General features: G+C 38.9%; 1 long non-coding RNA gene across 11 annotated transcripts in view; it reads left to right on the top strand.

Annotated features, from left to right (window-relative positions):
- The window catches only part of LOC308616978, a 166,280-nt gene extending 158,530 nt beyond the window's left edge, over positions 1–7,750 (top strand). For all 11 annotated transcript variants that reach the window (XR_014015787.1, XR_014015788.1, XR_014015789.1 and 8 more), the window contains one exon: positions 7,085–7,750. This is a non-coding gene — a long non-coding RNA (uncharacterized lncRNA). The remainder of the gene's footprint in view (positions 1–7,084) is intronic.
- Positions 7,751–26,042: the final 18,292 nt, after the last annotated feature.

The raw sequence follows: 26,042 nt of genomic DNA, 5'->3' as shown, positions 1-26,042 counted from the left end.
GAAAAGAAAAACAAAAAAACATGATGTAACGTGACAGAGCTGTGTGATCCTGACTGTTTCAGGTAGCCCCCTCCAAAGCAAGTACGATTTGTTTAAAATCTTTGCAACACCGTGATGACCTCTGTGGCAAAACCCTGTGTATCACGGACTTGTCTCTCAGAGCGGACATGTTCTTGACTGTTACAACGTATACATTTTTCCCACTTGGGGTGCACATGGAAGCATGTCTTCATTAGAAGCAACTGCAGCGTGAGTAGTAAAGATGACCATGTTAAACAGCTAGGAATTTTCACCTAATTGCACATTTATACAACATTCCAAAAGGATCAGGCAGCCTGGCTATGTCATATCATTTCAGTGCTCACCAAAGAGATTTGAAATGGACTTTTAATTATTATTGCTGATTTGCTGTGGCTGTATTCCTTAATATGAACATCTGATTAGGATTAATTTTCTTTAATTGATGAATAGAGCACTTACACTTGTAGGGTTGCACTTGTTGTTACATATTGGCATATGTACTGTATTGTGGTGTTGGCATATGCTATGTATTATGACTTTTTTCTAGAATGCTAATTACAGGCACTTCTTATCTGTTTTAGTTTTGAGGTCATTGTTCTTCCTTCCTTCACCTTTGTGTGGCTTTTTAGATTTCTTAATGGAGATAGAGCAGGGCTAAGTGACTATTAAACTCTTTTCTATATACAGTAAAACCCATTAACATGGACCTCACTAAATTTGGAATTTATGATAATGAGGGCAGGGCCTGGGTTAAAGTTTACTTTTGCATTGTCTCTGAACTAAAGCTTTGCTGAGCTAATAAATAGTATACATATAATCACAGGGGAATGGCACTCTTACTTTTAAAAGCAGACTTTTCTAGCACTCTAGAGAAAGGCCTTGCTGGAGAGGTAATAAGGTAGTGTGGAGATGGCAGAGTGCAAAGACTGTGCCACATACTAGTTTTGTGACCTTAGACAAATTTTACTTAGCTTCTCTGAGTATCTTTTCCCTCATCTATAAAATGGAGACATTTATCTAATTTATGGGGGTTGCTGTGAGGGTTAGATTTAATACAAAGTACCTGGTATGTACTTCATAAATGGCAGATAATTATTACCAAGGTAAAATAATTGGTGAGCTAATTTCAAATACTTCTTATTTTTTTAAGTAAGCCAGGGTTCCTCGGCACTTCAGAGTTTTGTTAACCTAATCTGAGATATTGCTTTATTATTATAATTGATTAAAGGAAAACCCCAGCAGTTTGGTATGGTGGTAAAGAACATGAACTTTGGAGTCAGACAAACTAAGGTTTGAAAGTAGTTCTATCACTCATTAGCTGTGTGGTCTTAGGCAAGTTACTTAATATCTCACAGGTTTTGTTTTCTAATTTGTAAAAATGGGGTGGTAATACCTGCTCCAGGACTTTTGTAAGGATTCAATGAGATAATGCTTGTAAAGTGTTCAGCCCAGTGATTTTCATGCTGTAAACTCTCAAACATCAGCTGTTGCTATTATCATGATCTTTTTGACAATAGTCCATAGTGTAGACTTTTCATTAATTCAGACTTGTCTTTTTCAGTTCACCTAATTAATGAATTTCATTTGAGATATAATCTCCATTCTAGATGAAAATTTTAAGTATGTAAGTAAAAATATTATATAGAAGCAAAATGGCTAAATACATAGGGTGAAAGAGGAAAAAATAATATTTTAAAAGTGGAAGCACAAGGTCTCAAGGTAGATTTAAATTACTGAATAATCACTTTTGTGCATAATCTTTATGTTCTTTGTAAAAGGTCTTTATATTAGCCAGAAAGAAATAGAACTTTATATATACGTAGTAGAAAGTGTGGACTGGTGATATGCTCATATCATTCACTGGCGAGAGAAGCAGTGAGTCCTTGTTCAACTTTATTTCCATCTTCTTGCTTTCCCCTTATGTTTCATAGGCTGTATGGATGAGAAATGTAAGCACTATAATGTCCTGAATGGAGACTATAATCTATCCTCCCCTTAATGACAGGCTTACGTAGGTTATCAGAATCCATCACCTCAACAGATCAGACTGAATTACTTCGATGACTGGCAATTGGTACCACTTGTGATGAAATCCAAGCAGCCAGGGATGTGTGTGTGTGTGTGTGTGTGTTTGTGTATTAAATGCTCATCAATAGGAGAAATGTATTTTACTGAAAACTCTCATCCATGCATTTTTGTAGAAGCAGGAAGTGTTCTTCTCCCTTGGGAAAAATATAAGAATTATTTTTTGAAGATTCTGAACTATTACAATACAAATTCACAACCATAAATGAGTAATCATGTTTTTTTTGTGTGCATCATATGCATGTGCAGTGGAACTTTGTAATAAAAACTAGAGGGGACAGAACCAATAATACTCTTGGGGCTATATGGCTTGACTTTCCAGGGCTGACCAATTTAAGCAGGTAATTGTAGAAAAGTAAAGTCAGTTTATTAAGTTGACAACCAGTGGTTTAGCATAAACAAATTTTCATAATACTAAATTCACAAGTCAGAAAAAAACCTTTTGTCAGACCATGTTTTCTAAGTTTGGGTCAGGAAATGTGATCACTGTAATGTATGCCATGTTGATTAGTTGTATTATTTCAGATTTTTACTGGAAGTATCTAATGGTTAGTTGTTAAGGTATGGCATTATTTGTCTAGATTTGGCATAACAACAGGAACAGCAGTAATAACTAATTTTTATTGAATGCTTACTGTATGCAAACAGTGCTAGAAGCGGGGGATATAATGGGAAGGAAAAAAAAGAAAAAGACACACCCTCATGTTAGAAACAAGTTCATAATTTGTCCAAGGATGGATAGCTAGTAAGTGGCAGAGATAGAATTATAGTGCTGTATTTGTTTTAGCAGCCTAACCTATACTGAAATATAGTAGCTTAAACAAGCTAGAAGGAGCTCCCTGACACAGTGGAGGTGCTGTATCAGCCATATCAGCTTTGGACTGCTTATGTGTAGACTGTTGAGTAAGGAAGAAATAAACTTCTATCTTACTATTCTGCTATCCCTGCTTGTTAGCTTCATTCATATGTCTGAAGATTTATAAGCATCCTCTTTAAAGGCATTCCTTAGATGTTGCACCCCTAACTTCTACTCACACCCTACTAGCCATACCTAGCTGCCAAAAAGGCTTGAAAATATAATTTTTATGGTCATGTACCTTTCAACATTCAGGAGTTCTATTAATAAAGGAAAAAGGGGAGAATGGGTATTAGGGGACAATTGGCAGTCTCTGTATCATATGCCAGTTAAGAGCATTGTTTCAGACTTGGACAAATGACAAATGATCTCATGACTTTGGAATACGCCTGCATCCATTTTCCATTTCTTTCCAAGTAGTATATATCAAAGTTATGTATATATGCACATATATAATGTGTGTATGTGATATGTTTAAATATTCAAAATACATGAGGTATGAATATTACATGATTCTACAGTGGACTTTGGTCATCTGTAAGTGCTAATTCAAAATTTCACAATAGAAGAAGCCCACTTGCTTTAATCTTTGGCAGAAAGCCTTGTAAAGCCCCCAGGATCTGTCTTGCTTGCATCCTCACTCTCAAAAAGATCTCAGACTCAGAGATCTGTGTTGTAAGACCTGTGTTAGTAGAGAAATGGATTTATAGAAAAAAAATTACTTTAAGCTTTTGAGTCAGGCAGGTATTTAATACATAAATCATAAAGAACTCTGACCCAGAACTTCAAAATTTCCTAAAATTCTTGGTCTATTAGACATTTACTATAGAAAAATAAATTAACAAGTATTTATTCAGCATATACTTAGGTTAGTACTTATGTTGAGATGGACCCACAGAATTTTATCCAGGTATCCCCCGGGGCTACAAGCGGTGGGAGGAGATAAACATAGGTTAGACCTTAAGTACATACACGTATATTCTTATTTATTACCTGGGTGCTGCCCTACCCCCTGCCCTCACCTCTCCCTCAAACTTAACGCAGTTTCTGATGAGTTCAGCTACCATTATAGAGCTGCTTGGAAATATTGTGTCTTGCACACAATAAGCTTCCTTGGCCCCTTACTCCTGGGTCCAGCTCTTTAGATCATATTTCACTAGTGGCTAGATGAGGCATAAGCAAAAAAAGAAAGGAAAGGTTTAAGTTAGAGCTGGTCTAATTATTCCGCCCTAGGCTTTTTCTGGGTTGGGGGTAGGTGGTAGTTGAGGAGCATGTCTGAAGTGGGAGGTAGTTCCAGACCTCTTTTGCCTCATTGGCCACATGGAAATAGAGAGAAGCAGTCCAAAGAGAGTGAGAATCCCGAGAGACAACTCCAAAGAAAACACAGAAGCCTACAGGTTAAAACTTTAAATTTTCCTCTCAATACACCAAAAGTTCCACCTCCTTTTAAGAAGTTTAGTTGAATCCAGTAACTTGATTCAGTTACCTGGTCTCTTTTCCTCCATGGCTGTGGGGCTGGGGAGTGAAGTAAGGGTGGAAGGGGAGCTTTGCCTTCCTGTTAGAGGTCAACATCAAGTACTTTGGAGGCACCATAACAACTACAAGACATGGCCTTTATCCCAGTTCTCAAAGACTTAACAGTCTGTCTGGGGAGCTAATAATGTATATGAAACATTTAGTGAAAACCAAGCACTTAAACTATGTGATATTGATTATTCCAGAGGAATCCAGATAAGGGAAAGGTAAAGTGGTTTTGTTTCTTGGGGAAGGCTTCTTAGATCATGTCATGAGTGAGATGCCAAAGGATGAAAGGAGCTAATTAAGAAGGAAGAAAAGAGGGGGTGAACAAAGATTCAGACAGAATGAGCTTAGAGGTCAGTAGACTTGTATGCCTGAAGCAGAGACTTCATGTTGGAGACTAGGAAATGAAGTGGAAAACTTCAGAAATCAGGCTGTGGTTAGGCTATAGGTAATCATGTAAGGTTTTTTTTTTAAACTAAGTATTAACCTCGTTATTTTTTTATGGAATGAAGTGAGTATAAATTAATAAATGACTGACTAATTGAATGCATGAATAAAAAGATAGGTGTTATAAAAACATTATAGTGTTAGAATTTGTCTAGGCTGAGAAAAGGGGGCTCCTATGCAGGACCTCAGCAACATAGGTTGCCAGGAAACAGCAGGAAGTGAAGACTAGGTGTATCAGGGTCTGGGAGCCTGGCTGCACTAGGGTTAGCCAGCAGTCAGTACCCAGAGATCAAGAGGATGTGATGATCTTGGGATTGGTTCAGGGAAGCTGTTGGATCTGAGGAAATGCAATTCAGCAGGAGATTTGGGCAACTAGAATGTAGACAGCATGTGAGATTCAGAGTCAGGAATGGTGGTATCATGGCAGTGGGCAATCTATTCACAGCCGGATCCCAGCCAGCGGCTGGAGTCCTGAAATAGAATCTGGGGAAAAGTTGTATCAGGATCCTCGTCAAGAATATTTGGGTTCTGGGCAAGGCACAAAGCCTTGTCGGAAATGGGAAAGCTAGTTAGTGCAGAAGCAGGTTTTTTTGTTTTTTGTTTTTTTTAACATCTTAATTGGAGTATATTTGCTTTACAATGGTGTGTTAGTTTCTGCTTTGTAACAAAGTGAATCAGCTATACATAGACATACATCCCCATATCTCCTCCCTCTTCCGTCACCCTCCCACCCTCCCTATCCCACCCCTTTAAGGTGGCAGAAGCAGTTTTGAAGATTGGGCCAGCATGTGTCGGGTTGGTAGGGAAACAAAGGGAAAAATTATGATGAAGCAGTTTAAACTCTGCAATTCAGTGCATTGTGGCCAAAAAGGGGCTGAGTTTGCTTCTCTTTTGCCTGCTTGATGATGGGCTGAAGGTCACAGCTACACTAAACCTCTTAAATGGAGATTTCAGGGGTCCTAGCTCAGAGGGATCTTGGAATGAATGGCTGAAGTGGAGGCCCAGTGGAAGTAGCATCACTTGGAAGGAGTCGAGACTGCAGTAGAGGAGACCTTGGCATAGCTGGGAGGCTGTCATAGTCCAGGCTGAGGAGAAGAGGGCCTGACAAAGCAGGGAACTTTTAGTAGCAATTCAGAAGAAAAGGGGTCTGCAAAAGACATTTCACATTAAGAAGTAAAAGCCTTCAGTGACAAGTTTGATGTAATGGATAGAGGAGGAAGAACCTAAAATGACTCTAGGTGGATTTCAAATGCTCATGTAGTATGACATTTTTGCTCATGAGCTGAAAGGTGTTTTAAACATATATGCAATTACTTTTGACCAATTTTTAGAAACCCAAATAAATAAAATAACTTAGTTAATAAATTGTGTTAAGGCTAACCTTACTTGAGTATTGGTTTGCTTTATATCCCACTGCAGTGGGACATCTCAGAGAGACAGAAGCCCATGAGCACGTAAATGAGTAAAAATGTTTCTTGCAAAGATATCTTTCTTTCCTGGTCTAAGATTGTGTTACTGATATACACGTGCATGGGTATGACTGAAAAGCCTAAGGTGGGACCCACCTGGATCCTTCCAGGCTCCTCTCATGTGGCATTTGCCATGGAGCTGACTTTGAAGTGTTCATGCATTCTTCTTTTACCCACCTGGTTCGTTCAGAGCCTTTGCTGAAGAAAGTGTGCTCCTGCCTGCCCAAATTGCTTCACAGTGGGCTTCTCTATCTGCAGCTGTTGTTTCCCAGCCAGACACTTTGGTGCTACCTGATGGGACGTAGGCAGGAACTTTGCTGTTCACGAAGGGGTAGGTTTCAGAATCTCATGAGGGGTTTTATTCCTGTTTATCAAGGCAAGGGAAAACACACAGAATCTTTACCTGGGTAGGGAAGGAACCTTTGTTATCAAAATGCACAGATATGTGGTATTTCTGATTTTATTAGGCTTGGATCTGTGTCTGGGGGTGGCATGGATTTCAAAGTCATTATTTAAGGTAAAGAAAAAACTTTAAACAGCATTATCACTGTAGAAGATTCTGATTGTGTTTTTGAAATGTTGAGCTAAATAATTTTAGCGATCAACAAAAGACCAACCATTGTACTGCTGAAAAGTTGTTCTTCAAAAGGCTTAGGTTAATAATTTGTTTCCATTTTGTTCACAGGTGTACTGTCTGTAGGATGGAGATAGACTGAATACCCGCTTCGCTGAATACCAGCTTCAGATCACCTTTCACATTTTCTTGTTGGAAAGGCAACTGTTGGAGAATCATCTTGTTACCACCAGCAAAAATGGAAACAAATAAAGACATTACGAATGCCACGGTGAAGGACTTCCCTGGTGGCCCTGTGGTTAAGAATCCACCTGACAATGCAGGGGATATGGTTCAATCCCTGGTCCGGGAGATCCCACATGCCACGGAGCAACTAAGCTGATGAGCCACGACTACTGAGCCTGCGCGCCTAGAGCCCGTGCTCCGCAACAAGAGAAGCCACTGCAATGAGAAGCCCGTGCACCTCAATGAAGAGTAACCCTGCTCGCCACAACTAGAGAAAGCCCATGGGCAGCAGCGAAGACCCAACGTAGCCATAAACATAAATGAATAGATAGATAGATAGATAGATAGATAGATAGATGGATAGATAGATAGGATGCCACAGTGAGCGACCAGCAGTTAATGATGCCAGTGTTATGCAAGCTTCGGCAAAGGAATTTTTCAAGACCGTGTGCCTCACCAGCCAGAAATCAGGAAAGGTTGAACCTCTCCTTTTTGTCTCAGCTCTTTCCTAACTCAATGCAACCCCTCAAAATTAAAGTGAATTGAAACATGCATTGCCTTTTCAACTTAATTGAGTACTTACTATGTGTGAATCACTGTACAAAACAGGGGAGGGAAAATGAGGAGACAAATAAGATGTGGTCCCTGCCTTCAGTGGATTTACAATCAGTTTCAGGGCATACATTTTTTTTGTTTGGTCTTCTGGTCTTCAGCATGTCCCTAAAACAGGAAACAAATGGAAAAGTATATTCTGTAAGTATTTTAAATCTCTTTAATACAAAACAGAACAAAACAAAATTCCTAATGTGGGCAAGTCAGGACATCTTAATTCCAGTTTTTTTGGACTTCTGATAGTTAGGACCCATTTTATTGATTCCATGTACATTCAGGAGACTTTAGAGATATTAATACATTATAGTTGGAGCAAATTTGCATAAATCCTTTTTCCCCCTTAGGTGTAGATTGTATATTGGAGAAATATATTGTGTTTGTACATTTCTTGGAAAGTAGGGAGGTAAATTAAATCTGTTGTCTCTATAGGCCTCTGCCTTCAATGCCCTAGGGACCCGCCACTCCAAGTGAGTTATTAGCATGGAGAGGGGAAAGGTTTGCCTCAAGCTTGGGGGTGTTGTTCATGGACCCAAGAAAGGGCAGAGAAGGAGCAAAACAGACCTGAGCAAAGGCTGTGTATGAAAATTTGGCTATTTCAGTGTTCATTGTGTTGTCTGTATTCCATAAGTTGGATGACTATACAATTTTTCCAAAAAATTACTTCTGATCTGGGAATAAGTCATGAGTTTTCCAGTGTTAAGATGCTAATATGACTGTAGACATGGTGTCTGTGACACATTTTAGTATGTATGAGCCAACAATAGACATGTCTTTGTCTTGAGTAGTGTCCACATTTGAATTGAAAATGTGCCAGCTTTTTTTTTTATACATCATCAACAGACTTCTTAATTAAGCTGCCAGTACATACTGCCAATAGCACTATGTGCTGTTTGAGAAATGAACTGTGTCAGTGCTGTTTCTCTCATTTAATAAACAACATTGCTCCCTATAAAATGGATATAAAGTGTTCTTTGAATGGAGCATTATATGGCTCCCTAAAGAATTTGTTGAGAATTCTCAAATCATTCCTTTTTACTTAATTTCTAAAAACTTTTATTTTGCTCCTCAGTAAGGAATAACTCTAATTTGACCAATGACTTTAATTATATGATTCATCCTTAATAGGATGCATTGCCCCACCCCCAAACTCCTGGTGGTAATACTGGATATTGGTTATGTTACTTTCAGTTTGCATGAAGTAGCTTCCAGGAAGTCTAAGTTATGAACCTGTAGTGTACTAAATTGTAGATATCTATTTACTGTTCTGGGAGATTTTTTAGAGGGACAACCTCTGTATTCCTTGTACCTAGGACAGTGCCTGGTGCATAGTAGATAAGTGTTCAGTAAATATTTGGTGATCAAGGCAGGTAAAGTAGCTTTTTTCATCTGTGGCTCGTAAGGCTCTGTAAAGGACAGAGGGGTCTTGCTGACAGAGTAGCACCTCTGTTAGTTTGTAGTTTACCTCAGTGTACTTAGAATGAGTCCAAATCAGCTGGATACTTCGTATATTGTCTAGTCCACTGGTCCTCTTAATTGGTGTCTTGGATTCACCAGTTCAGCCCTGTCATTCATACCAACATCCACTCTGCTTCCCCTGCACAGGGGCGGGGCTGCTCGGCTTCTCCTCCTCTGGGTTGTCCATCAATAGAAGAGCAATCATTCTATTCAGTGGGTACTCATGATGTGCCAGGTGCTGAGCTTAGTGCTTTTCACAGAGCCTCTTAATTATCTCATTTAAACCACACAACAACCATTTGAAGTGGGTATTATCCATTGCACAGATGTGTATCTTAAGTCATGGGGAATCTAAGTCCAGATCTCTTAGATTCCAAAGCCTGAACTATTAACCCCTACCCTCTGCTGCATCCCAGGGGAAATTCCCACTGCCTGGGGGTGGGGGACAGTTCAAATCTGGACATAGTCTAGATTCATTGCATTTAGTTATTACTGAACAGCAAACTGTCTAACGGATAAAACCCAGCAAATCACAGTTGTTTTGAGAATGGGGGAGGGCAGAGCAATTGGGAGAAAGCAAAGTTGGAAACAAACCAATTTGAGCCAAACCTTTAGCCTTTACCTCATAATCCTTTTTTTTTTTTCATAAACTTTCTTTTTTTAACATAGCCTGACACCATGTGATAAATCAAAGCCAGATGTAATTGACCCAGAATTGATCCCCAAATGTCTTCTGGGGGAATATGCTTTAAGTCTGGTTGTTGATTCTGAGGAATAATTGCCACCCTAGAAAGGTAATTACATATGCCATTGTTTATACACATAATAGGCTCAGAATGCATGTTCTTCACAGAGGGGAAGAGAATCCTGCTTGCACATTAGGGGTGTGCACTCTGTATTGTGTCAGAATGCCACAAATAGCATTTGAACTGCTCCCTATTACTGTTTATTTCCCTGATGTGTGTGTGTGTGAGAGAGAGGGAGAGGTTAGGAGTGAGGAAGGTGATGGGCCATGGAAAGCTGTTTGTTGAGCTGAAATGGCAATGATTTGCTTCTCCTTAATTTTTTACTTTACTGAAACATGTTCTGGATCTGATTCATTTGGCTTGGTCTGGTTAAAAAGACTTTTCTTCCTGCTTGGCATATGCTTATTAATGAGTTCATATTTCTTTCCATCAAGGGCTCTTTACTTTGTGGAAATACGAAGTGAGAACCTTTCTCCTAAATGCCCTGGTTTTGACCACCCCTTTAAGTACACCAAACAGTCAGCTAAAATAGTAGCTAGTGCCTTTCCTCTCACTGTGCTTTCTGGTAAAACATAAATGGGATTTAAACCACAAATGACCAATTAAAGCACTTCATGCCATTGCCTTTAGCCATAAGACAGTAGTTATCTTAATACAACAAAAAAGGCTATTTTGTGGTAGTCTAACTCTAGAAACATTTTTTTTTAATTAAAGCCTTAAAAAAACAAAATGTCATGACTTTTTGTAGTGCGGCACAATGAAAGAAGTACATATGTATTCCAATACGGAACTGGGCATTGTTTGAAGCTGAAGCAATTCATCCTGGGCTATTCTCTGCTGCAGTGTCCAGCAAATTGCATGACCTGCTTGTTAGGCTTGACAACAGTATTTTACCTAACAAAGGCCTCTGCAGCACCGAGCAACAGTGGAATGTCAGATGTCAGATTGAGCACACTTCTCACACAGATGTGCAGCCGTAATAGCCTCTAAGGAGATGCACGTGGCAGGGAGCAAAGGGTGGGGACGAGCGCTTGGAACGGTGTGGTGTGTGAGTATGTAGGTTGGGGTGAGTGGGAGGGGGAGGCCGACACTTAGCAGTAGGGATGTGGCCCCGCTGACCACATTTAATCAGCCCTCTGTAAACAGTTCAACATTTTCATTGTTCTCTAAAAACTAATAAAGAGAAACAAGCATTTTTCATTCATCTTGAAGTAATTTTCTGTCAGGTTGGAGACCCTTGTGGCCTCCAGCTTTTGCAATGCTAGCTGTGTGATACGACAACTATTTCAATTTATCTTACAAACTGGTCATTCACATGTCAGTTAGTGTTCACCAAGCCGGCATCTGAAACTGTGCAGTTAACGAGTTTTACAACATTTCTATCAAGAGAAACTGTTTAGCATAACTGACTCTTAAGGAGTTATTATACCTCTAAAAATCCATTTTAAGGGGCATTATTTAAATAAAATAGAAAAATGGTTCACTGCCTTTTAAAGGGGCTACAAAAAAAGTCCATCAGCTCCAGTGCAGTAATCCTCAGCTTAAAGCACTCTTGAGAGCACTTCTGGGAATTGTCAGCATAATGAAATGTTTTGTGAAACGTCCAGATAGATTCCATTACTCAATTTTACTGCACCATATTTATTTTCCTTCCAGTTTTTAAAGAAGTAAATTACTTTTTGAGAGGATGATTCTATGCTCTATAGATTAACTGAGCACATTATTACCCAGGTTGTAGCAAAAGAGATGGTTCTGTTTGCGGTGTCATCTATATGCATCTTCAAACAGGGGCAAAGAAGAGAAAAGCAGCTTTCCCCCCCTTAGTGCTTTAGCTCCAAAAGGGTTAAATCACAATGTGGCTTATAGAGTTTTGCATTTTCCTCATGCCACATTTTTTTCAGACTTTTAAATAACTTTGGTACACAATGGCATCTGTAATTACTTTCTTTAAACTTTGCAAAATAGACTCTGTTTTCTTATCCTAAATAAATAAATGCAGGAAATCCCATATACATGTACATTGGCACATGCCTAATGATACATATCATTTGAAACCGGCCCATTTCAATAGGAGATGCTATTGAACATTTTACTTAAAGAAGAATAGATTCCTCATATTAACCGAGATGGCCAATGACCCCAAACCAATTAATAGCTAGAGTCCATAATGGAGTACTATATAGCCTAGCAACAAGTTCCTTTAGTGTATTATATTACCTAAGAGGAGTAGGAGCCACCACTTGTAATGTAAATGACTTAATGGTTCTTTCTATGATGACCAAGACCAGGAGAAGAAGTATGTTCTGCTGTAATAAGAGATATTTCATATCTTTAGGAGGTGTATCTATAACATGGCACATTTTCATTTTGATACCAACAGGTCCCCTAATTTCTTAGACTGATGTTTGTGCACATGACTTTAATTTTCTGAGGGAGATAGGAAGGTGTTCTTTGCCTGTTAGCTGTATCTGCCCATAAGAAGCACAGTAACATCCATGAACCAGATACAATTTGACAATTTATGCCTTTATTACCTCCTACAGAGTGATATTATTTCATGCTGGCACATTAATGTTTGCAGCATGATACTGTCATTCCTGGAAATTTTACCTTCTGAGGTTCAAATATTGAGGAAAGGGTTTACATTTTTTCTAAGTGCCTTAGATTTGGGGAAAATGCAACTTATTCTAAGGTCGGCTTTTTTACTCTTTTTTTGATATTTGGTGGCACTGTAGATAATGTTCAGATAACGGGCAAAAATCATATCTGAAAACTCTTACCTCTTCTTGGCCAAATAGCTTGTTTTTGTTCTGTTTCCATTTTTTGCAAATAATATTTCATCAACTTACACTTTGCTGCTATTTGTTCCCCTAGTGATGTACACTCAGGAGACATTGACCAAAAAATGTTCTTGAATCCATTTGGTGGTGTACTTAGATCTGTCTTAATACTCCAGCATTCAGAATTAGGGCAGGTGGAGTATGTAAGTTTCTTATTGCTGCCTTAACACATTACCACAAATTTAGTGACTTAAAATAACACAAGTTTATTATCTTGCAGTTCTGTAGGTCAGAGGTCTTACTGGGCTAAGATAACTTGTTGACAGAGCTGCATTCCTTCTGGAGGCTCTAGGGGATAATCTTTTTCTTTGCCTTTCCTAGCTTCTAGAAACTGTCTGCCTTCCTTGGCTAGGGGCCCCTTCCTCTGTCTTTAAGACTAGCAATGATGAGTCAAATTCTTCTCATATGGCATCTATCTGACCCTGTTCCATTGTCACATTTGTTTCTCACTGCAGCCAGTAAAATGTTCTCCACCTTTGAGGACTCACATGATTAGATCGGGCCCACCTGGGTAATCCAGGATGCTCTTCCCATTTCAAGGCCCATACCTTAGGTGACATCTGCAAAGTCTCTTTTGCCACACAAGGTATCATATTCACAGGTTCTGGAGAAGAGGACCTGGAGATCCTTGGAGAGGGAGCAGGGCATTAGTCTGCTTACCACATGGAGTTTCAGAATTCTTTCTCATACTAATATTTGAAGGATTAATAGCAGTTGCCAGCCTAGTAGTCTCCAAACTTTAAAAATCGTGCATGAAAATAGTTTAAAGTTTTTGAGTATGCACCTCAATATATGTACATTTCCTTCTAAACTATAATATTATCTACATTAATAGTGTATATACTAGTAGTAAAACTTCATTTCTTTTTAATATATAAATAAATAAAAGCAGATCTTCTAATGGTTTCTTTGCACCCCAGTGCATCATCTTGTGTGCCCCTAGGGCTATGTGCACCTAATTTTGGAGAAGGGAAAAGGATGAAGTCTGGATTAGCTTGTGTAAATGTAGTTCTTGACTCAGACATATAAGACTTCAAGGTAAGGAAGGGACTGCAGAGACGTTTTTGGTAGTCTCTGGTAGTGTTTGGAAGTGAGGAAGAAAGTTACTTGTTTTGCTTACACTATTACTGCTGTTTGTAGTTTCAGAGGGTAATAGTATAGAATGTAACATACCCAAAACTGTCCTGAAAGCTGAGAAATGCAAATTATAGAATTACAAGACAAATGCTATTTTATAAAAGACTAGAAAGAGGTTGTTTACCAGAAATCTCCAAAACATGAGTTAGTTACTTATTTAGAATAAGGCCATATCTCATCAGAACAGCTACTCAGGTCAGTGTACTTGAAAATCCCAAGAAACTTAATTGCTCAACGACTGTTTTGAATGCTAGTAGTAAGGTCTGTATGAAACTGGGCTGAGGGAAAAGGTGATTCTGTTACGTTTAATTTAAATCATATTTTCGAGTTTAAAAAGCATCTCTATTACACCAGCCACATTTGATCTCCATGGCATGTAGTCTTATTACAGTGTAGGAAAACCAGAAGTTGTGACACAAGCCGACTATGCTAAGTCCCCTTGTGTTATTTTTTGAGATGTTCTCACAACAGTCAGCCTAGAGAGTGGGATATTACTAAGACGTGCTGACACACCTCTGAAATCAAAAAGAGCTTCTGCTGGCGAATGAAAGTAGGTTGCCACAAAAATGTACATCAATTAGGAAACAAATCAATGACTGTTTGCCAAGTGCCATAAGTGTCCCGGCGGCAGTCTGGGCAGTATATTTTTATCTGATTTGCCCCAGGCCACTTCCACTCTCTTCCTGAAAGATGGACAGGTAGTCTTCTCAAATCCTTCGCTGATAGTTTCCATTCATGATCTCAAAATGTAACTGCTAACGTGTCAATGATTACTGTACAAAGAAGTTAACCACTACTGCTAAATTTCCCCAACTGAAACCCAATCCAGAGATTAGCAACAATAAGGAATCTGTTTTATTTGCATTTAATTTGTACCTTCACACTATTATCTCCAATGTTTTAGTTTCAGGAAATGTGGTCTCAGGCTATTATAACCACATTTCATGCTGCTGTTGCACTGTTATTTGATCTCTATGGTTGGAAATGACTACTGAAAAAATAAAGCTAGCATACTTTATTTTAATTATACCAGTTCAGTGTCTAAATAAAAAATGTACTTTATATTTAATGTGGAGCACAGATTAACAGTTTTATGGGGCATATCTATCTATATCATTTTCTGTTTACACATCAGTTATATATCTTTCTCTCAGCAAAACAGATGCCTATGGTGTGAAAACAAGGAAGGAGAGCATCGAAGTTACAATCACATGGGCAGTAAATAACATCTTAATTGGTCTGGAATGCCGGAGTTTGATTTTTTTTCCCTGCCTGGCTTTTATTTATTGATTGCTATAGCTTATTTATCTTCCCAGTGATTTGTACAAGTCTATCTTCTTTCCTCAATAAGCCAGTCTCTGGTGGCTTTATATTGCAAATTCCATCTGGGGAAATGGTCTAGTGAGAGAAGTGCAGTTGCTCCTGGAAAAGCCATTATTTAAAAGCTTTTGTAGAGGTAAGGGTAACTTCTCAGTTTTTACACTTTGTCTTCTGGAAAAAAGAAGGAGTGCAGCTATTACAAAGTTGCCACCCAATATATGTTTCAACAATTCTTTACTCTCCACTTGTTTGGCAGCAATAGGAAAACAAAGATTTAGTGTACGCTTAAATTTTCCTGTACACGATTTAGATCCTAGTGAGGATAGCAAACAGGAATGGACTGTGTATATCTAATACATCATATGTAAACCCTGGATTTTCTTCTGCATGCATTTCTACAGCTCCATTCTAATATCTTTTTTTAAATAGCACTTTAGGATAAACTACACTTCAAATGACACATTATGCTCCATAGTGCAGTTGAGAACTGGCAATGTAACCATTCTCAGGAAAGCTGGTTGGCAAAAAATCCACCACTTTTTCTAGTATATAGATATCCAAAGCTGAAGTCAACCCTGGAAAATTAGTGATTTTTTTTCCTCCTAAATCAATGATTCCCTTGTTTATTAAATCAGTACTCCCAGTGTTTGTCGTGATTCTGTTTGGTTGTCTTGATCTCACAGAATATTAGAAGAGTGTTCTGAAAGATTTCCTCCGTTGATAGCTGAGGGAAAAACAAGTTTACAGATGGCAATGCTATACTTATGCTATGCAAGTGATGCTTTGCAAAGTGATTCTGTAAACATATTCCAAAGGGGAGACTCTGATATCCCATCATCACCCTAATCTAACCTTAACTGCCTTTAAATGAGCTAATGAAAATTTGGGGCGGGTCTTTTAGAGAATGCATTTGCATTTGCCATAATTAGTAGTAGGCAGATCTCACTACATCCAGGGACAATCTCGAGACAACTTCTTGATCGACTATTAGTGCTTAATTTCTGAATGTCAAACCCTGCACATCTTACTTTCTAGAGAATGAGCTCAATTGAACTTAGTCCCCAGTTACGCAAAAACTGCTCGGATAAAACCAAGTGGACACCAATGTAATGAATGTGGTTATTAAATTGTTTCAATTGAAAGAACCCTATTCTTACACCATCATAATGGGAACAATTTATCCCCACTGATCGGCCTGTCTCTCTTTCTCTCTCTCTCTTTTTCTGAGCTCTCTTTGATCTTGAAGCATATTGCGGTGGTGTGTCCTATTGAAAAGCGAAACTGGGGCAATTTTAATGCTTTTGTACCTTACCAAGTGCTCTATTTTTTCTCTGTTTAAAAATAGCTGTTAATTATAAGTGCAGTTTAAATGTCTCAAGTGACCCAGAAATGCAGGTTGGAATGAGACAGATTGTGTGTCTCATATGAAACAGATGTACTTTCACAGAGCATTCTGAATTCAGTCTTCCCTCTGTATCCTCCTCTTGAGTTATTTCCATCAGGTATTGAGCTGGTCTAGTACCATACTATGAAATCCCACACATCTCAACAGGGTGAAAGAAAAGCAGACCTAATTTTTTGTGTGTGTTTGTGTGCCACAAAGAAAAGCCCCTTTTGTATATCAGTCCCTACTATGTGGGTGAATATTGTGCTGTTGGTGTTAGATCATGGGACAAGGGCTACTTTCCTGGCCAGGAAAACCATATGATTTTCTAGAGCTCCACTCCTGTCTCTTGGGTCACTGGCTTTGCGCTAAAAGAACACCGCAGGAGTGATAAACATATCCCTTGAGGTCCTTCTTCAGCTTAATTCAATAGTGCCCGAGGACAAATTAACCTCCTGCTAGATTGCAAAGATCTCTGATTCTTCACTGGTTTCAAAAAACTTGTGTTTTTAGCTCCTTGCTAACCTGTAACCACCCTGGAGATGGTTACACTGCTGGTGATGTTTGGGGGACCGAGGCTTTAACAAGTGATGTACTAACTCAGTAAAATCACATTATTCATTTATCCTGCTACAACCTAAACAAATCTGGTACTTACCTAATTATATGTGCTCATATACTGTAGGTTTGAAGGTGCTCCTATCTAGTGTAGTTCCAAGAAGTGATTTCAAAATTGAATTTAAAATAGAGTGAATATATATGGAATCTAAAAAAAAAAAAGTTCTGATGAACCTAGGGACAGGACAGGAATAAAGACGCAGACGTAGAGGATGAACCTGAGGACACAGGGAGGGGGAAGGTCAAGCTGGGACGAAGTGAGAGAGTGGCATGGACATATATACACTACCAAATGTAAAATAGATAGCTAGTGGGAAGCAGCCGCATAGCACAGGGAGATCAGCTCAGTGCTTTTCGACCACCTAGATGGGTGGGATAAGGAGGGTGGGAGGGAGACGCAATATGAGGATATGCGGGATATGGGGATATATGTATACATATAGCTGATTCACTTTGTTATACAGCAGAAACTAACACAACATTGTAAAGCAATTATATTCCAATAAAGATGTTAAAAAAATAGAGTGCATTCCAGTGGTTTGATGATCTTTTCCAGGTTTCTTAGGATCTTTGGTAAATATCCCAAAGCCACCTGAACATTTGCACAGTGAAGGAATTCAGGACTTGTCCCCCTTCCTCCACTTGGATTCAGATCTGTGATCCAATCTCGCTCGTTATCTGGATGAGAGCATGTCTCAGTGAGGGGAGGGCAGTTTATATGCATTGGCTCCCTATCTGCTTGTAACTAGAAATGCCCAACCGAGGAGTTCTTCATTGCTATAGCAATGGCATTGAACACAGTTATCGTGTCGGCTTAGGGACTGATTTTTTAAGTTCTTTCTAGAAAACTTGTAGATGTTTTAGTCAAATTCTAAATGTAGGCACTGATTTGAACATTTTTCATAGCTAATTTTTAATTTTAATCAGTAATTTTAACTTGACTGTTCTGATTCTAATGTAATCATTCTGATTCTAATCATTCTAATTTGTCCAATGAGATTTATTTCATTTAGTGTTTATAATCTTGTAAGTGACAGCCCACTTGGGTTACAGTTTCATGACAAGTTGATGGTCTATTTTCAGGAAGAGGGGAAGGTATGGCCCCAGGTAAGTTTAAGTGAATCTATATGATACAGAGTGGGAGCTGAAAACAAATTCAGAAAAAAATTCTTTAAGTCCATATCTTATAAAAATATTCCAGTCACTGAGATACATTTATATTGCTATTGGAAGATGAATGATAACACACTTAAAGACAATATAAATAATACATTTCTAAGTAGAATAACTCTGAAAAGTAGAACTATTGGGAAAGGCAGTCTCCTGTGTGCAGTCTTTGGACCTCACTCATCCTCATAAGAGTGGGCCTTGGGCCTGGAACCTTCCATACCAAGAGAGCAAGAGTCCTTACAGCCTGTGCTGGGCTGGTCACTTTGTGGGGGGCACATCTTTCCCTGTTTCAGACTCTATGTGTGCTCCTTTGTTCTGCTTACGCATGTGTGTCATGTGGTACTTGGCTAACCCCACTGCTACATCTGTCCCCGTAGAGGATGGGGTCCTTTATTCTGTGGCACAAGAGGGGTTCGTGTGGGCCACTGGCCATGGGGAACCAGTGCCCACTCCTGAAGCTGATTATGCTCTGTCTCTTTTTTATGTGAGTTAAGTGTTGTTCCTTCCAATGCCTGACTGAGTTGCGTTTTCCTTGGTGATTTAGATACCAAGATGCAGTGGGCAGCAGTGTTCTGACTTCTCCTGGTGATAGGCAATAGATACCACTTCTCAATAAGAACAAATTACTATATAAGATACATGGGTTTGGAAATGTCTTTGGTCCTTAGTTTCTAATCAGGCTATTGGTAGAAGTGGAAAAGACCTGTGTCAACCTGGGGACATTGATAGCTATTTATTGTGGACGTTGAGTGAACATTAGGACTGTGAAATCCAGGTCTGGATAAGAGTCCGGATAGATGGTAGGTGTGGTTCGACTCTGGGTAAAACCTGGTTTTGAGAGATCAGCAGGCTAGAATGGGGATGTCCTAGTTCTGAAAGCCAGGTGTTAGAATTATCCGTGGAGGCAAAATAGAATGAGGATACGAGCAAGCAGTGAGCTGGATGCTACGTAGACATTTAAGAAAAAGGGAGCCTCTAATTCCAGATGTCCAAATGAGGGAGAGGTCCAAAATCAGGCAATTGCCAGCAACTCGGCACCTGGAGAGCTGGAGAGGAATGGCCAAACAAGCCGGGGCACAGGTATGAGGCTTTGGAAATTGAAATGACTATGATGGATGAGGCAGCTTTCTGACTTCAGGTGCCAGAGAAAGGGAGAGACCTCAGTCAGATATCCAGGTGGAGCAGAGAGGGAGGCAATTGGATGGTGGCTTTGCCAAGGTGAAACCTGGCTTCTGACAGGCAGATGTTGAGGGCTGATGTGCCTGAGACTGCAGGAACTATTTACTAGTTTCCTTCTCTGGGCCCTGAGCCCCATCTTCCTGATGGTTCTTGTCCTCCAACTCCTTCAGAAATTTCCCAGTAATAACCTGATTTAAGCCTTTCTCAGACAGGCCACCTCATATAAAGGCAGGAAGGCTCTACACCAAAATATACACAAAGGCTATGGGCGGTTGTAGGTGCTTTTAATTTTCTTTTCATTTCTTATTTGTATTCTATACAGTGATCCTTTATTACATTTGTAAGAATCTAAGAAATTAAATTTAATTTCTTTATAAAATTATTTTTCCAGTTTTATTGAGGTTAATGACATACAACATTGTATGAGTTTAAGGTGTACAACATAATTCTTTGGTATATGTATATTTTGTGAAATGATTAGCACAATGAGTTTAGTTAACATCCAACACCTCGCTAGTTATAATTTTTTCTCTTGTGATGAGAACTTTGAAGATCTAGTCTCTTAGCAACTTTCAAATATTAATATATAATACAGTATTGTTAACAATAGTCACCATGCTGTGCAATATATCCCCAGAATTTATCTTATAATTGGAAGTTTGTACCTTTTGGCCATCTTTACTCAATTTTCCCACCACCAAACCCCACCTCTGGCAACCACCAGTCTGTTCTCTGTTTCTATGAATTTGGGTTTTTTACATTCCACAAATAAGGGAGATTATATGGTATTTGTCTTCTTCATCTGACTTATTTCATTTAACATAATGCCCTCAAGGTCCATCCATGTTGTCCCAAATGGCAGGATTTCCTTCTTTTTTATGGCTGAATGATAGTCCAGTGCGTGTGTGTGTGTGTGTGTGTGTGTGTGCATAATGTTTCCTTTATTCATTCATCTGTTGATAGACACTTAAGTTGTTTGTATGTCTTGGTTATTGTAAATAAAACTACAATGAACATGAGGGTGCAGATATCTCCTTGGGATAGTGATTTCATTTCCTTTGGATATATAGTGGAATTGCTAGATCATATGGTAGTTCTGTTTTTAATTTTTTGAGAAAACTCCATTCTATATTCTATTTTTAAAAATTGAAGTATTGTTGATTTACAATGTTGTGTTAGTTTCTGTTGTACAGTAAAGTGATTCAGTTTTATATATATATATATATGTATTTCATATTCTTTACCATTATAGGCTATTACAAGATATTTTATATAGTTCACTGTGCTATACAGTAGGACCTTGTTTTGTGTCTATTTTATATATAGATGTTTGTATCTGCTAATCGCAAACCCTTAATTTATCCCCTCCCCTTTCCCCTTTGGTAACCATGTTTGTTTCCTATGTCTGTGAGTCTGTTTCTGTTTTGCAAATAAGTTCATTTGTATCATATTTTAGATTCCTCATATGTGATATCATATGATATTTTTCTTTTTCTGTCTGACTTCAATTAGTATGATAATCTCTAGTTCATCCATGTTGTTGCAAATTTCATTCTTTTTTATTGCTGCATAGTATTCCATTGTATATAAGTACCACATCTTCTTTATCCATTCATCTGTCAATGGACATTTAGGTTGTTTCCATGTCTTGGCTATTGTAAGTAGTGCTGCTATGAACACTGGGATGCATGTATTTTTTTGAATTAGAGTTTTCTCTGGATATATGCCCAGGATTGGGATTGCTGAATCTTGTGATAACTCTGATTTTTTAAGTAACCTCCATACTGTTTTCCATCATGGCTGCACCAATTTACATTCCCACCAACAGTGTAGGAGGGTTCCCTTTTCTCCACACCCTCTCCAGCATTTGTTATTTGTAGACTTTTTAATGATGGCCATTCTGACTGGTGTGAGGTGATACCTCATTGTAGTTTTGATTTGCATTACTCTGATAATTAGCAACATTAAGCATCTTTTCATGTGCCTATTATCAATCTGTATGTCTTCTTTGGAGAGATGTCTATTTAGGTCTTCTGCCTAATTTTTGATTGGGTTCTTTGCTTTTTTTGTTATTGAGTTGTGTGAGCTATTTGTATATTTTGGAAATTAATCCTACGTTGGTCGCATTTTTTTCAGATATTTTGTCACAGTCCATAGGTTGTATTTTCATTTTGTTTATGGTTTTCTTTGCTGTGCAAAGACATAAGTTTGATTAGGTCCCATTTGTTTAGTTTTGCTTTTATTTCTATTGCCTTGAGAGACTGACCGAAGAAAACATTGCTAGGATTTATGTCAGAGAATGTTTTGCCTATGCTCTCTTCCTAGGAGTTTTATGGTGTCCTGTCTTATATTTAAGTATTTAAGCCATTTTGAATTTATTTTTGTGTATGGTGTGAGGGAATGTCCTGACTTCATTGGTTTACATGTGGCTGTCCAGCTTTCTGAACACCACTTGCCAAAGAGATATGCAGATGACATGCTACTATATATAGAAAACCATAAAAAATCCACACAGAAACTACTAGAACTAATAAACAAATTGAGCAAGGTAGCGTGATACAAGATTAACATACAGAAATCTGTTGCATTTCTTTATACTAACAATGAAATATGTGAAAAGGAAAGTAAAAAAAAATCCCTTTTAAAATCTCATCAAAAAGTATAAAATATTTAGGAATAAACCTGACCTAGAAGGTGAAAAACCTATATGGTGAGAACTAAAAAACATTGATAAAGGAAATTGAAGAGTATTTAAAGAAATGGAGAGATATACCATGCTCTTGGATTAAAAGAATTAATGTTGTTAAAATGGCAACACTACCCAAAGTAATCTACAGATTTAATGCAATCCCTATCAAATTACCCTTGACATTTTTCACAGAATGAGAACAAATAATCCTAAAATTTATATAGAACCACAGAAGACCCAGAATTGACAAAGCAATCCTGAGGGAAAAGAACAAAGCTGGAAGCATAACCCACACAGACTTCAGACAATACTTCAGAAGCTACAGTAATAAAAACAGTGTGGTATTGGTGCCATAACAGATATATGGATCAATGGAAGAGAATAGAGAGCCCAGAAATTGTCCCACACACCTACGGTCAATTAATCTTTGACAAAGGAGGCAAGAACATACAATGGAGAAAAGACATTCTGTTTTCCATAGTGGCTGCACCAATTTACATTTCCACCAAGAGTGCAGAGTTTCCCTTTTTTCCACGTCCTCACCAACACTTCTTATCTCTTGTCCTTTCAATAATAGCCATTCTAGGGCTTCCCTGGTGGCGCAGCAGTTGAGAATCTGCCTGCCAATGCAGGGGACACGGGTTCGAGCCCTGGTCTGGGAAGATCCCACATGCTGCGGAGCAACTAGGCCCGTGAGCCACAACTACTGAGCCTGCGCATCTGGAGCTTGTGCTCCACAACAAGAGAGGCCACGACAGTGAGAGGCCCGCACACCGCGATGAGGAGTGGCCCTCACTCGCCGCAACTAGAGAAAGCCCACACACAGAAATGAAGACCCAACACAGCCAAAATAAATAAATAAATAAAATTAAAAAAAAAAAGCCATTCTAACAGGTGTGAGGGGGTATCACATTGTGGTTTTGATTTGCATTTCCCTGATGATTAGTGTTGTGTACCTTTTCATATGCCTGCTGGGCATTTGAATTCTTCTTTGAAAAAATGTCTACTCAGACCCTCTGCCCATTTTTAAACTGGATGATGATAATGATGATTTTGCCATTGAGTTGTATGAGTTCTTTTTTTTTAAATTTTATTTATTTATTTATTTAGGCTGCATTGGGTCTTCATTGCTGCACGTGGGCTTTCTCTAATTGTGGCAAGCAGGGCTACTCTTTGTTGCGGTGCATGGGCTTCTCCTTGCGGTGGCTTCTCTTGTTGCAGAGCATGGGCTCTAGGTGCGCGGGCTTCAGTAGTTGTGGTACACAGGCTCTAGAGTGCAGGCTCAGTAGTTGCGGCACATGGGCTTAGTTGCTCCGCAGCATGTGGGATCTTCCCAGACCAGGCATCAAACCCATGTCCCCTACATTAGCAGGCGGATTCTTATCCACTGTGCCAACAGGGAAGTCCCTATGCGTTCTTTTTTTTTTTTTTTTCAGTACGCGGGCCTCTCACTGCTGTGGCCTCTCCCGTTGTGGAGCACAGGCTCTGGACGCGCAGGCCCAGCGGCCATGGCTCAAGGGCCCAGCCGCTCCGTGGCATGTGGGATCTTCCCGGACCGGGGCACGAACCCGTGTCCCCTGCATTGGCAGGTGGACTCTCAACCACTGCACCACCAGGGAAGCCCCCTATGAGTTCTTTTTTAAATTTACTTTTTAATTGAGATATAGTTGATTTACAATATCATATTAGTGATTCAAAAATTTCATATATTTTGCTTCATTTAAAGTTATTATAAAATATTAGCTATACTTCCTGTGCTGTACAATATATCCTTGTAGGTTATTTATTTTATACATAATAGTTTACACTTCTTAATCTCCTACCCCTGTCTTGCCCCTCCCTCCTTCTCTCTCCTCACTGGTAACCACTAGTTTGTTTTCTGTGAGTATGTTTCTGTTTTGTTATATTCATTAATTTGTTTTTTTTTTAGATTCCAAATATAAGTGATAACATACAATATTTATCTTTCTCTATATGACTTATTTCACTAAGAACAAATGATTTTAAGTTTATGTGGAAATACAAAAAACCCTAAATAGCCAAAACAGTCTTGAGAAAGAAGAACAGAGCTGGAAGAATCATGCTCCCTGACTTCAGCCTACACTACAAAACTACAGTAATCAAAACAGCATGGTACTGGAACAAAAACAGACACATAGGTCAGTTGAACAAGATAGAGAGCATAGAAATAAACGCATGCACTGTGGTCAGTTAATCTATAACAGATGAGGCAAGAATACACAATGGGGAAAAGACAGTCTCTTCAATAAGTGGTGCTGGGAAAACTGGACAGCTACACATATTAAGAATGAAATGATAACATTTTCTAACATCTTATACAAAAATAAACTTAAAATGGATTAAAGACCTAAATTTAACACCAAAACCCATAAAATTCATAGAAGAAAACATAGGCAGAACACTGCCTGACATAAATCATAGCAATATTTTTTTTGGACCTGCTCCTAAAGCAAAGGAAACAAAAACAAATATAAACAAATGGGGCCTAATTAAGCTTAAAAGCTTTTACACAGCAAAGGAAACAAAACAAAAAGACAACCTACTGAATGGAAGAAAATATTTGAAAATGATATGGCTGATAAGGGTAACCCCTTATCCAAAATATATATATATCCAAAATATATAAACAGTTCATACAACTCAATATCAGAAAAACAAGCAGCCTGATTAAAAAGTGAGTGGAAGATCCGAATAGACATTTTTCCAAAGAAGACATACAGATGGCCAATGGCAAATGAAAAGATGTTCAACTAATCATCAGAGAAATGCAAGTAAAACCACAGTGAGATGTCACTTCACAGCTGTCAGAATGGCTATCATCAAAAAGACCACAAAAAAACAGTGTTGGCGAGGATGTGGGAAAACGGGAACCCTTGTACGCTGTTGGTGGGAATGTAAATTGGTGCAGCCACTATGGAAAACAGTATGGAGGTTCCTCAAAGAAGTAAAAATAGGGACTTCCCTGGTGCCACAGTGGTTAAGAATCCGCCTGCCAATGCAGGAGACACAGGTTAAAGCCCTGGTCTGGGAAGATCCCACATGCCACAAGCAAGTAAGCCCGTGCACCACAACTACTGAGCCTGCGCTCTAGAGCCTGTGAGCCACAACTACTGGAGCCTGCGTGCCACAGCTACTGAAGCCCACGTGCCTAGAGCCCCTGCTCTGCAACAAGAGAAGCCACCGCAATGAGAAGCCTGCGCACCACAACAAAGAGTAGCTCCTGCTCGCCACAACTAGAGAAAGCCCGTGCGCAGCAATGAAGACCCAACGCAGCCAAAAATAAAAAATTAAATTAAATTAAAAGTAAAAATAGAACTACCATATGATCCAGGAATTCCACTCCAGGCTATATATCTGAAGAAATAAAAACACTAATTCAAAAAGATACGTGCACCCCGTTGTTCATAGCAACATTATTTACAATAGCCAAGATATAGAAGCAGCCTGTGTCCATCAACCGATAATGGATAAAGAAGAGGGGATACACACACACACACACGCACACGCACATGCACACTCACATAATGGAATACTATTCAGCAATGTAAACAAATGAAATTTTGCCATTTGCAACACCATGGATGGACCTGGAGAGTATTATGCTTAGTGAATGTCAGACAGAGAAAGGGTTCTTTATGTATTTTGGATATTAACCCCTTATCAGATGTGTGGT

The sequence above is a fragment of the Mesoplodon bidens genome, assembly GCF_964165515.1.
Source record: "Mesoplodon bidens genome assembly, chromosome: 4".
Classification (NCBI taxonomy): Eukaryota; Metazoa; Chordata; class Mammalia; order Artiodactyla; family Ziphiidae; genus Mesoplodon; species Mesoplodon bidens.
The sequence above is the reverse complement of the archived record's forward strand: the minus strand, read 5'-3'. Positions and strand labels throughout refer to the sequence as shown.